Source organism: Gossypium hirsutum, chromosome A09, assembly GCF_007990345.1.
Source record: "Gossypium hirsutum isolate 1008001.06 chromosome A09, Gossypium_hirsutum_v2.1, whole genome shotgun sequence".
Classification (NCBI taxonomy): Eukaryota; Viridiplantae; Streptophyta; class Magnoliopsida; order Malvales; family Malvaceae; genus Gossypium; species Gossypium hirsutum.
The window spans coordinates 70,117,223-70,129,639 of record NC_053432.1 but is presented as its reverse complement, the minus strand read 5'-3'; positions in this window follow the sequence as shown (position 1 = coordinate 70,129,639).

Genomic DNA, 12,417 nt, shown 5'->3' with positions numbered 1-12,417 from the left:
TGATATATGGCTATCCAAAGCTTCCCAATTAATGGCTCTTCGGGGCTACCTGTTACTGGCTTTCATAAGTTTCCTAAATATAGCTCTTATGAGCTTCCCGTTATACAGCCTGGATAAGCTTCCTGTTATACATCTCACACGAGCTTCCCATTATATGGCTCGAGAGAGTGCTTCCCTTTTATGTACTCTATGAGTATTTCCGAATATGAATTGACGGATTACAGTTTTGTACACTTTGAGTGCACTACCTATGTATCCATCGATATTTCAAATAAATTCAACGGGCAAAGTTCCGATATAGGATAATCTAAACTTGAGATGAATTATTATGGAAATGTACATGTTATATGAATACATGATGTGGAAAGTATATGTACATGGAAATTAGATTGATGAGCTCATCATTGTTTCTTAATATTCACATGAAGTACATGACTAACATGTTTCTTGAGGTTATATGTGTTTAGGCTAATTGCCAAATTCTTTGGATGAATTTTGTGTGCTTACCTTAAATGTAAATAAATGGTAAGTTAATTTTCCATTATACGAACTTGCTAAGCATTAAATGCTTACTCTGTTTTATTTCCTCTGTTTTTATAGTACTCGGAAGCTCATAAAGGTTAGAAGTTGGTCAGAGTCACATCACACTATCCTTCAGACTTTTCGATATATAAAGCAAGCTCATTTGGTTATAATGGCATGTATAGGTTAAATTGGCCAAATGGTGACATATAAATACTTGGTTGAATATAGCCATTGGTATGGCTTGTAAAGAATATATCTCAAACTATCATTCGCTTATCTATTCCATACATGCCATACTAGCTCCAAAATATAGTAGTACCCCAAAATGATAGATAGTGTGACGAGTAGCTGACGATTCCCTTTCCGAGCAGGTAACTGGAATCAACAATCTATAAAGCAGAGAACGTAACAAACGAAGTAAGCTTTCAAAGCTTAGTAAGTTTTAAGCATCACAAATAATTAAAACTTATCGAAAATCAAAACATTCATTTAAATAGACTTATTCTCAATTCAAATTGCTTCATGGCCGAATACACATAAACATAAACATAGATTCTCGGCACATATTTTTCTTTTACTAAAAGTTCATGCGATACATTTAAATCAAATAATCTCATATAATAACAACATTTGACCGAATAGGTCATTGTTTTACTCGTAGATATAACAATCATTCACACTTAAGTATCATTCTTTGATACTAATAATTCACAAAATCATTAACTGAATGTACATGAGTACATAAAGAAATTTTAACATATAGTTCATATACAAATATACCATGACCGATTAAATCATTCTCATATTCGAAAATATAACCATCAATCATATTTATATATATATTCTTCTTTGATGCTAATGATTCACTTCGAAATCAATTCACCGACGAGTAAGTAATACGTACCTGAACATATTAAATGTATAGTACTTACTCGACAATGGTTTACTGCGAACATTCAATATCGTAATCTTACTTAACTTACTGGCATTAAGCCTGTCAGGTCTTAGGACTTGAAACCAATTACCAGCACAAGCTTGCGGGAATTTAAACCCGGTATAATACCAGCTCGAAGCCTGCGAGACTTTAGCCCGGACATATTTCCAGCACGTAGCCTGCAGACCTTAAGTCGGGATATAATTCCAGCACATAGCCTGCGGACCCTAAGTCTGGATATAATTCCAGCACATAGCCTGCGGACCCTAAGTCCGGATACACATCAAATATCACGCATATTTAATCATATATTAACATAACTTATTCAACTTATCACATTAGTAGTCATTTGCTACGTTCGGATATAAGCTCCATATGAATACCATCATTTACATTTCGATTCGAAAGTCATACATAAATATCACATATCCATTTCACCATTCAAGCTTAACACATAGTGACCATTCGACTATAAGTCATATACATAAATTATTTATCACACAACTTAATTCAAGTAGAACCAAAAGGTCACAATTCATCCAATATACACATATCAAGGCATCATCAATTATATACTAAAGGTGACTACTCAAAACTTACCTCGAATATTTTCGAACAGTCTCGGATCGGCTATGCAACTACTTTCTCTTTTCCCTTGTCCAACCTTGGTTCTCTATGCTCTTGAGCTTAAATTCAACAATTTAAAACTAGTCATTATTCGACTATTCAAGCATTACTTTCAGAATATAATATATATATACGACTTTCACACATATAGATCATAGTAAGTTTATAAGAAAACATTAAGCAACTTGTTAACAATTTTTTATCAATATTTACCACATAATCACAAATTCACAATAAGATGTCTTCCTGAGCAATAGTCACTAAATTATTTATAATTGGAGCTACGAAACTCCAAATCAATTGCCGTAAAATTTCCCTGAAAATAGACTCATATATCTTTTATCCATAAAATTTTCAGAATTTTTAGCTTGGCCAATCAATACCAGATTTTTCTTAAAGTTTCCCCTGTTTCACTGTTTGACTAATCTGACCACTCTTCACTACGAATCAAATTTCTCATTGTACAGAATTCAAAATATGTCCTCATTTATTTCATTTGAAACTAGACTCATTAAGGAGTCTAAGCATATAAACTCCATCATATAACCATTTTTTTTACAATTTATCATGATTTTATAAAAACAGAACAGGGGATTTAGTCATTTTGACCTTGTCCTACATCTCTTCAAATATCTCATTATCGGAAATTCTTTTTCTTTCAAAGTTTCTTTTATAAGAAAATAGACTCATTAAGCTTTAATTACATAATTTATTAAGCTTCTAACTCAACTCCCACAATTTATGGCGATTTTCCAAAATCACGTTACTGTTGCTGTCCCAAGCAGATTTATTACCAATTCATTCTTTCACACATTCTTTGCATGCATGTTATTTAAACATACATATCACAAATCAATCATCACATATCTATAATTTCACTTACAAATGACAAAATTAGAGCATGAAACTTTCACATATGCATGTACACATATAATAAGCATGGAATATAACAATTAATTGTTTTTATGACTCAGTTTTGTGGTCCCGAAACCACTTCCCGACTAGGGTCAAATTAGGGCTGTCACAACTCTCCCCCACTTAAGGAATTTTCGTCCCCAAAAATCTTACCAGTAAATAAATTTTGGTATCGTTCTTTCGTAGAGTTCTCGGGTTCCCAAGTAGCTTCTTCGATCCCGTGCTTGAGCCATAACACCTTTACTAACGGAACCTTTTTGTTTCGCAACTCTTTCACCTCGCGAGCTAGGATACGAATCGATTCTTCTTCATAACTCAAATCAGATTGTATTTCAACCTGGATGGATTAATTATGTGCGATGGATCGGATCTATAACGTTGAAGCATCGAGACATGACAAACGTTGTGAATCTTTTCAAGTTCAGGGGGCAAAATTAATCTGTATGCGACTGGCCAAATTCGTTCGGATATTTCATACGGCCTGATGAACCTCAGACTCAATTTGCCCTTACGGTTAAATCTGAGCACCTTTTTCCAAGGTGAAACTTTAAGAAATACTTTGTCTCTGACCTGATACTCAATGTCTTTTCGTTTTAAATCCATATACGACTTCTGACGATCTGAAGCTATTTCCAGACTTTCACGAATCACTTTTACTTTCTGTTCAGTATCTTTAATTAAATCAACCTCGAAAATTTTACTTTCACTGAGCTCGGTCTAAAACAACAGTGTACGGCATTTACAACCGTACAAAGCCTCATAAGGTGCCATCTTAATGCTTGATTGAAAACTATTGTTGTAAGCAAATTCAATCAAAGGCAAATACCGTTTCCATGAATCACTAAACTCAAGGATGCAACATCTCAACATATCCTCGAGTATCTGAATTATCCGCTCGGATTGACCATCGGTCTGGGGATGAAAAATGATGCTAAAACGCAACTTGGTACCCAGTGCTTCTTGCAATTTCTTCCAAAATCGCGATGTGAATCTCGGATCTCTATCCGATACAATAGGAGTAGGTACCCCGTGTAACCTTACAATCTGAGAAACATACAGTTCGGCTAACTTGTCAAGTGAATAGTTCGTACGTACGAGAATAAAATGAGTCGACTTTATCAATCTATCAATAACAACCCAGATCGCATCTTTCTTACTTGGTGACAATGGCAACCCAGATACAAAATCTATCGTGACTCGATCCCATTTCCATTCGGGTATCATAATCGGCTGAAGTAATCCCGAAGGCACTTGATGTTCCGCTTTCACTTGTTGACATATCAAACACTTCGAGACAAAGTCAGAAATGTCTCGTTTCATACCGTGCCACCAATACTAACACTTCAGATCGTTATACACTTTCGTACTACCCGGGTGAACTGACATTCGGCTACTATGAGCCTTGCTCAAAATCATCGAAATAAGTTCCGAATTTCTTGGAACACACAATCGACTTCTAAACCTCAAACAATCATTGTTGTCAATTTGAAACTCTGAATCCACATTCGAAACACCTTCAGCTGATCAAACAAATCATCAATACGTGGTAACAGATATTTGTTCTTTATTGTCACTTTATTTAATTGACGGTAGTCAATGCACATTCTCATAATTTCGTTTTTTTTACAAACAATACTGGTGCACCCCTTTCTCGCATATTTTCGAGCCAACATCGAGGATATTATTGCTGGCAATCCGTTCAAATTAGTAGACTCAACTCGGATTATCTCATCATTTGCACATCTCAAATCAATAGTTTTTCGTTTGCAATTCACAACTGCATCATGTACAGTCAACCAATCCATACCGAGAATAACATCAAATTCATCAAACGGTAAAAGCATCAAATCAGCCGGAAAACAGGAACTTCAGATTATCAAGGGACATTTCCTGCACACTTTGTCAACTAGCACATATCGACCTAAGGGATTCGACACTCGAATCACGAACTCAGTAGACTCAATAGGTAAAGTCTTACTAGATGCTAAAATCTCACATACATATGAATGAGTAGAACCAGGGTCAATCAATGCAATAACATCAGTATTAAAGAGAGTGAAAGTACCAGTAACAACATCAGGTGAAGAAGCATCCTCGCATGCGCGTATAGCAAAAGCTCTAGCAGGAGTATGAGCCTCGGATCAGGTCGTAGCATCTCTAGAACCTCTCTGACCGCCACTAGCATTTCCCGTATTCTTTGGTGGTCTACCTCGAGCTATAGCAGTACTCGGTTTTCCACTCTGATTCACATTTCGTTCTGACAACCTCGGGCAGTCTTTGATGAAGTGGTCGAATGATCCACATCTATAACAGGAGTGATCATGAAATCTATAACTCCCCGAATGCCATTTTCCACAAAACTTGCACTCGGTCCTATCCCGACGATCATTTCCAACACTGGCAACTGATGTGGCTCGCGTAATCATAGGAGGTCGATCACGGTCTCGTCTGAAAAAGCCCGATGTGTTCTTAGATCTGCCCGAATCATCTCGAAATTTCTTCGATGATTGCTGAAAAGGCTTTCCCGAAGATCTTTTACGAAACTCTCCAGCTCCAACATCAGCTTTCCTTTTTTCCTTACTAAGCTCCTCGGCTTTGCAAGCTCGCTCGACAAGTACTACGAACTCTCTGATTTCAAGAATGCCAACAAACATTTTAATATCTTCATTTAGCCCGTCCTCGAAGCGTTTACACATAATAGCCTCAGACAAAACACATTCCCGAGCATATCTACTAAGTTTGACAAACTTTCGCTCATAATCGGTAACTGTCATAGAACCCTGTTTGAGCTCAAGAAATTCCTTTCGTTTCTGATCGATGAATCTTTGACTGATATATTTCTTACGAAATTCGGTTTGAAAGAAATCCCAAGTCACTCGTTCTCTCGGCACCACTGAAACTAAAGTATTCCACCAATAGTAGGCAGAATCACGTAACAGTGATATAGTACATTTTAAGCACTCATCGGGTGTGCACGATAATTCATCAAACACACGAATGGTATTATCGAGCCAAAACTCAACCTGCTCGGCATCATCATTGTCAGTAGCTTTGAACTCAGTAGCCCCGTGCTTTCGAATTCTATCAACCGGAGGTTTGCTCAACTTCAACGGGTCAACAATAGGAGTTACCACAGGTGTAGGGGTTGTATTAGTCGGGGGTGGGGGTTGTGTAACAGCCGGATTAGTTCGAATATATTGGGTAAACCAATCGTTTATCATAGCATAGAAGGCTTGTTTAGCCTCATCATTTTGATTGCTAGCATTCGGTTGAGAGCCTATCGGTGCTGTCCCTATCGCGGGAGCAGGCGCTACACTCTCAACATCATCAGCTACTGCTCGATCGGGATCGGAATCTATTACTATACGAAAAAATACGTTTTAATTGTCAGAAATCATCACACTATCCTTTTAACACTTTATGGCATGTATAGCTAGACTCACGCACGCTACGTTAGTCCTAGAATCGATTAAATCGTAGCTCTGATACCAATAAAATTGTAACACCCCTATAACCCGTGTCCGTCGCCAAGGTGGGTTATGAAGAGTTACTAATCCAAAATTTAATATTAAAAAAAAACATACACAATAAAAATAAAATAAAAATATACATCGCCAAACTCAGTTAAAGATCGAAATTCAAACTTGTATCGACATTCAAAAGTAGTCATATTCACATGGCTTATATATAAGTACGTTTCAAAATATCATTCGCTTAAGTCTATTCCATGCATGCCATACTAGCTCCAAAATATAGTAGTACCCCAAAATGATAGATAGTGTGACGAGTAGCTGACGATTCCCTTTCCGAACAGGTAACTGGAATCAACAATCTATAAAACAGAGAACGTAACAAACGAAGTAAGCTTTCAAAGCTTCGTAAGTTTTAAGCATCACAAATAATTAAAACTTATTGAAAATCAAAACATTCATTTAAACAGACTTATTCTCAATTCAAATTGCTTCATGGTCAAATACACATAAACATAAACATAGATTCTCGGCACATATTTTTCTTTTACTAAAAGTTCATGCGTTGCATTTAAATCAAATAATCTCATATAATAACAATATTTGACCGAATAGGTCATTGTTTTACTCGTAGATATAACAATCATTCACACTTAAGTATCATTCTTTGATACTAATAATTCACAAAATCATTGACTGAATGTACATGAGTACATAAAGAAATTTTAACATATAGGTCATATACAAATATACCATGACCGATTAAATCATTCTCATATTCGTAAATATAACCATCAATCATATTTATATATATATTCTTCTTTGATGCTAATGATTCACTTCGAAATCAATTCACCGATGAGTAAGTAATACGTACCTGAACATATTAAATGTATAGTACTTACTCGACGATGGTTTACTGCGAACATCCAATATCGTAATCTTACTTAACTTACTGGCATTAAGCTTGTCAGGTCTTAGGACTTGAAACCAATTACCAGCACAAGCCTACGGGAATTTAAACCCAGTATAATACCAGCTCGAAGCCTGCGAGACTTTAGCCCGGACATATTTCCAGCACGTAGCCTGCGGACTTTAAGCCCGGATATAATTCCAGCACATAGCCTGTGGACCCTAAGTCTGGATATAATTCTAGCACATAGCCTGCGAACCCTAAGTCCAGATACACATCAAATATCACGCATATTTAATCATATATTAACATAACTTATTCAACTTATCACATTAGTAGTCATTTGCTACGTTCGGATATAAGCTCCATATGAATACCATCATTTACATTTCGATTCGAAAGTCATACATAAATATCACATATCCATTTCACCATTCAAGCTTAACACATAGTGACCATTCGACTATAAGTCATATACATAAATTATTTATCACACAACTTAATTCAAGTAGAACCAAAAGGTTACAATTCATCTACTATACACATATCAAGGCATCATCAATTATATACTAAAGGTGACTACTCAAAACTTACCTCGAATATTTTCGAACAGTCTCGGATCGGCTACGCAACTACTTTCTCTTTTCCCTTATCCAACCTTGGTTCTCTATGCTCTTGAGCTTAAATTCAACAATTTTAAACTAGTCATTATTCGACTATTCAAGCATTGCTTTCAGAATATAATATATATATACGACTTTCACACATATAGATCATAGTAAGTTTATAAGAAAACATTAAGCAACTCGTTAACAAATTTTTATCAATATTTACCACATAATCACAAATTCACAATAAGTTGTCTTCCTGAGCAACAGTCACTAAATTATTTATAATTGGAGCTACAAAACTCCAAATCAATTTCCATAAAATTTCCCTAAAAATAGACTCATATATCTTTTATCAATAAAATTTTCAGAATTTTTAGCTTGGCCAATCAATACCAGATTTTTCTTAAAGTTTCCTCTGTTTCACTGTTTGACTAATCTGACCACTCTTCACTACAAATCAAATTTCTCATTGTACAGAATTCAAAATATGTCCTCATTTATTTCATTTGAAACTAGACTCATTAAGGAGGCTAAGCATATAAACTCCATCATATAACCATTTTTGTACAATTTATCATGATTTTATAAAAATAGAACAGGGGATCTAGTCATTTTGACCTTGTCCTACATCCCTTAAAATATCTCATTATCGGAAATTCTTTTTCTTTCACAGTTTCTTTTATAAGAAAATAGACTCATTAAGCTTTAATTACATAATTTATTCAGCTTCTAACTCAACTCCCACAATTTATGGCGATTTTCTAAAATCACGTTACTGTTGCTGTCCCAAGCAGATTTATTACCAATTCATTCTTTCACACATTCTTTGCATGCATGTTATTTAAACATACATATCACAAATCAATCATCACATATCTATAATTTCACTTACAAATGACAAAATTAGAGTATGAAACTTTCACATATGCATGTACACATATAATAAGCATAGAATATAACAGTTAATTATTTTTATGACTCGATTTTGTGGTCCCGAAACCACTTCCCGACTAGGGTCAAATTAGGGCTGTCACAGCCACTTACAATCCAATCCTTCCTAACTGAGCTTCCCATCATTCTAAGTATATCCCAAGAGTGATTTCTTAAGTTCGAATCAGCATGACCATAAAACCCCGTGAACCTAAATCTGTTATGCCCCTCCATTTTAACAAACGAATCAATATGGTGATTGGAGTAATTTTGTATAGCCACATCAACACTTTCCTTCCACATTAACACTAAACCTCCACGTTGACTTTCCGAATTCACAGCCAAGCAACCTAGCATCCTACAAATATCACGAATACGAGTAAAGTTTATAGAATGCATTTTTGTTTCACATAAAAAGACAACATCAAGATTATTTGAAACAAGGAGTTGCTTGAGTTCTCGAACTATCACAGGGTTCCCAAGCCCAGGACAGTTCTAACAAAAAAACTTCATTGCTCTTGGAGGGGCTGGTCACCAACCACTGTCTTACATGGTGAATGACTGTCCATTAATTTCCTTCAAACCATTCTATTAGGACTTTCCTCGTTGTTTTCCCTATTACTCCATTTTGTTCTTTTTTGTTTACACCTCATTTAGCCTCCTCCATCACATGCTGATTGTAACATCCCCTAACCCTATACCGTCACCGGAACAGGGTTACGAGACATTACCAGTCAGTACAGTCCAATTTCGGTCATTAATTAAAATAAATATTCACACACATCCTACTTTTAAGATGTCGTCCCTTTAATGGGCCCTCGCGGTCCAATATGAACAGTAAATTCAATTCGGGACTAATTTAGAATCACTACGAATTTTTAGTAAATTTCAAAATTCATACTACATACCGTTGCCAACCATAATTTACTCATTTCATCAATACTTTTACAACCTAAATGACTCTCATTAAACATCCTAGGTACATGCCATTATCAATACTCAACATACTTTACCTTAATGAATTTGGGATCGTCTTGGGATGCTGATTCAACGTACTATCTTTACTTAACCTGCGCACGGAAACAAACCGTACGCTGAGTATGGTATACTCAGTGGTATTTCTATAATCCGAATAATTAATAATATAACAAATACTTAAGATCATAATAACAATTACAATTATTCAATTATTTATTCATAGATAAATTTCAACTACTTACCATATAAATTTTATACAAATCATATAATATACACAATAACATAATTGTTCAATTCTTAACTAAATCCATTATTATTTACTCCATTCTTTCACTTACTACTAGGTATAGCTTTCCTTAATTTACTCACAATTCAATATCATTAAACTATATTCAACTATACACTTATCAATCATATTCCATTTTAATTCATTTCAATAATAGTCAATTTTATTTATATCATATCAACTTACTATCCCTGATAGCTTTCAGTATATACATACGATTCATATATCTCAAATCACATTTCAATTCATCAAGTGGCATCATATATCATCAATTCGAACTGCAATCATTTCATGAACCTTTGGTTCATATTTTCAATTTCATATCTAAATTTTCAATTCTCAATTCAATTTCTCGTTTCATTTCAATAGCTTGATCAATCAAATTTATTCGATTTATCTTTCACTTATTTACCCTTATTAACAAACCCGGACTTTGACGGATACACGGATTCCAACCCAAACACACCAGTACGGCACATTGTGCCTAAAACGGTATATAGTACCTGATCAGTATACGACACATAAAGTGCCTAAAACGACACACGAGGTGCCTGATACGACACACAAGGTGCCTGAAATACGACACATAAAGTTCCTGATCGATAAAGCCGGCAAATCCTGTACACTTCAGATCCTATGGCATGCCAATTATATCCGACTCAGCCCGACTAGTTAATAGGGTATTTCATTCACTTTCTCAATTTAATAATTCTTTCATCAATATACCATTCTGATAATCACATATATTCACCCATTTTCACAATTCATACAATTTCATTCAATTCAACAATATATTTCAATTATTCACATTAATTCATAATTCAATACAATTCAATTCACTTTTCAATGTCAAATATTCAAATATCACAATCTCATATATTCATATCAATTTCCTCATTTTTCCAATCAATATATATTTTCAATATAATATTCATTCAATATTCAAATTTCTACATAAATCATATATATTATATAATTCAATCAATATAAATTCAATCAAAATAATTTCAATCAATATAAATTCAATAAATTCATCGCATACCAAAATCAATCCATTCCAATTGTAAAACATCATAATTCTAACACTAACAATTGCCATATGTATATAAATATAACAAATAATAACTAAGTTCGGATTATAGAAATACAAACCGTAATTTTCGAGCTAACTCCCGTTGACTTTGTCTTGTCCTTTCTTAGCCGAGATTTCCGGTACCACATTGACTACGAAATTAATACAATTCATAATCATTAATACATTACTAATTCATATCTTGAGTTACAGAATTCTAAATTAAGATCCGCTAATTTTTCCTGAAGTCTTCTTACAATAAAATTTTTAGAATTTTTGGTTTAGCCATTAAGTACAGTTTATTCTTTAAATTCACCCCTATTCTGCTGTCTGATAGTTTCGTCCCTTCTTCACTAAAAATTAATTATCTCACAGTACAGAACTCGGATAATATTCCCATTGATTTCTCCTGAAAATAGACTCATTAGAGATTCTAAACATATAACTTTAAGCCTCTAATTATTTTTCTTCAATTTTTTGTGATTTTCCAAAGTCAGAACAGGGGAACCCGAATTCATTTTAACCTTATCTCACAAAATTTATTATATCTCATAATTTACAACTCAATTGCTTATACCGTTTCTTCTATAAGAAACTAGACTCAATAAGCTTTAATTCCATATTTTATTCATCCTATAATTCAATTTCTACAATTTTTGTTGATTTTTCAAACTTAGACTACTGCTGCTGTCCAAAATAGTCTTAGTACAAAATGTTGATTTATTTTAATTTCAATTTAATTCTAACTAAATTCACTTACTTTTCTATCTTAATTCATACTTTATTTCTACTCAATTTTTAACCAAAATTAGACATAATTATCTATTTTTCATCATAAAACCATAATTTCAAAATTCTTTCAATTTAGTCCTTAAAGCATAAAACTTATGAATCACTTTACAATTCAATCCTTGTATCATTTTTAACTTGAATTTCTATCAATTTAGCCCTTAATTCATCATTTTATTTAACATGGACAATATCTAGAAATCTAATAACTTTCAAAATATCAACTTAATTTCATCAAAACTTTGTTCTAAAACTTCTAAAACATCAAAATTAAGTAAAAAGGGCTTGATTGACTTACCTATTAAAGCTTAAAGCTTCAAACCTTGAATTTTCCCTTTTCTCCCCTTCTTTCTTTCTTTTTCTCCCC